A 2,593-nucleotide genomic window follows, 5' to 3' on the forward strand; every position below is an offset into this window, starting at 1 on the left:
TTAGGAAATCTGTCACGGCCACATTACCGCTATGTCTTCATGCTTTTATATCTCATGTGCATGCGTTTTGTCAATTTAGATGACTAACAAGTAAAATAGAGAAATCAAACCCACTCTGGCGGTTCTCTCAGAAACTAAATCTAGAGTTCTGAGCGTTCCAACAAGACTTTACACAGTGGAACACAGTGTTACGTCTTTGTGTCCTAGCTGGAAAACAGCCAGTGAGTGTACTGTTTTTCCGGAATAGTAGTACGTTCATTGGATATCGCGCGTCGCGTCACGCTGATGTGCGGGAGCCATTAGAGACCCTAGAAAAGAGTCTGGATAAACATGTACATACTTTAGTTTTTCATTGGTCAGAAAAAATATGGCCCGATCAATCATTGCAGTCAAAATCTAAGCCCGGAATTAGACTACTCATTAAAGATTGAGATTGAAGAGTGAAAGATTGAAATTTGTTGGTACTAACTTTAAACGACAGATACTACGTTTACACGGCATGCTTTATGCCGAAGTTATAACATCGATGTTATGAAACTGACCAATCACAGTCATTCCATTTTTCAGAGGAACAGCTGTGATTGGCCAGTTTCATAACATCGATGTTATAACTTCAGCATAAAGCGTGCCGTGTGAACGTAGTAAGTGTCGATAAAAATGTACATACAGAATACGCCCTCCAGTGAACATCAAATCAAGCGTGCCTCATGTTGCGAATCGCGCTCGCTAGAGACGCATCCCAAACACCTAGTAATAAAATTTACCAAACATCGAAACAATTTTAGTAATATCGAAGTAAAAAACTATCGATATAGGGATTAATCGCTTCCCTAAAACTTCGAGAAAATAATCGATTATTTGTAAAAAAAGTATATTCTTAAATAATCGATCGATAATTTCCTATCCCTAGTTATTACTATTTTTTGAGATTAGCCGCCTCTCTTGGTAGGATAGCTATGCTTTCCAGCAATATTTTTCTGACCCCAGTTCACAATGTATCTTTTTAAGACCTTTTCGACGTCTGTAAAGAAGAAACTGTACAGAAAAGCTAAAAAAACAGCTACGAAAGTATTTAAAAGAGATTAATTGTTCGTGAGAATCAATAAGATCTACGTACAGTCATCAGACAGTAGTTTAGAATATGAAACGTCATCTAATCCCGAAGAGACAGAAGCTTGTTTTTCATATTTTAGCGAGGATTGTAATATTGCAGAAAATAATTGTGATGATACGATATCCATGCACGATCATGAACAAATTGAAGAAGTTTTTATTGGAAATTATGTGCAAAGTACATCAAGTAACGATAGTTTTGAGTCTGCGAAAAGTGAAGCTGAAAATATAACAGTACTTAAAAATGTTGCTGAAACAGAACAATTTGTTATTAAGTCATTAAGAATATGGGCTTCTGAGCCAGGTATCCTTTCCATGTTAAAAGTTGATGATTTATTGAATCGTCTTAGTGTAGGTTTTCCTAATATGCCCAAAAGTCACAAGACACTTCTGAAAAATAATATTAATTTAGAAATAAATAAGTTTATAAGTAGAGGAGAAATGTGGTATAAGAGTATTAGAGTTAATTTAAATCAAATGTTATTACAAGAATATTTGCAAGTTTATGGTATTATTACAATTGATATTAATATTGACGGTTTACCTCTTTTTAAAAGTTCGAAGACAAAATTCTGGCCAATTTTAAGACATCTTGTTGGTACTTTAAATAAGCCCTTTATTATTGCTATTTATTATGGGGAAAGCGATCCTCACAATGTTGAAGAATATTTAGAAAAGTACATGAATGAGTTAGAAGAGTTATTTCATAATGGCTATGAGTATGAAGACTGTTGGGTATAAAATAACGAAGCAAGTCGTTTCTCGAGGTTTAAGCGCTTTAATTATAACACAAGAGATGTGAATTATTCATAGCCGTATCTCTATACAAAAAGGCGGGCGAGAGATCGCGAGCTTGAAGAACTGAAAACTATCAGTATAGATAGATGGCAAACTTAGCCATAGATTTCGTGACTCAAAGGAATACGGCGCCGGTCGGCTAAATAGTACAATGGTGATGTGCGTGGATTGAACAAATAAATGATTTAAATCCAACACGCCCTTCTCAATCCAAGCGAGAAATTAAAAATACGAAGAGATAATGCAACAACATGTATTGGACATGTTACTCTAATCCTAAAAGCTCTGTACATTTATAGTTTTTAAGTTTAGGCAAAGCCTTAGTTAAGATGTCTGCTGCCATATCCGCTGTTGGGACATGTTCCAGACGCAATTTGTCCTCCGTGATAGCTTGTCGTACAAAGTGGTGACGGATGTCAACGTGCTTTGTACGCGTATGCATGATGAGGTTCTCTGCTAAGCAGGGTTGTTATGTTTTAAACAAAACGTTTAAAACGGCTTGTTTAAAACATGTTTAAAACATTGAGCATTGTTTAAAACACTTTTATTTTAAACGTTTTTAAATTATTGTTTAAAACTGTTTAAAAACACCGCAATTAAAACATGTGATTTGGAAAAGAAATTGTAAAAAATAAACAAAAAATAATTGTATGTTGCAAAAATCATGTTTTTATTTATTTAT

This window comes from Trachymyrmex cornetzi, unplaced genomic scaffold, assembly GCF_001594075.2.
Source record: "Trachymyrmex cornetzi isolate Tcor2-1 unplaced genomic scaffold, Tcor1.1 scaffold1397, whole genome shotgun sequence".
In the NCBI taxonomy this organism is placed as follows: Eukaryota; Metazoa; Arthropoda; class Insecta; order Hymenoptera; family Formicidae; genus Trachymyrmex; species Trachymyrmex cornetzi.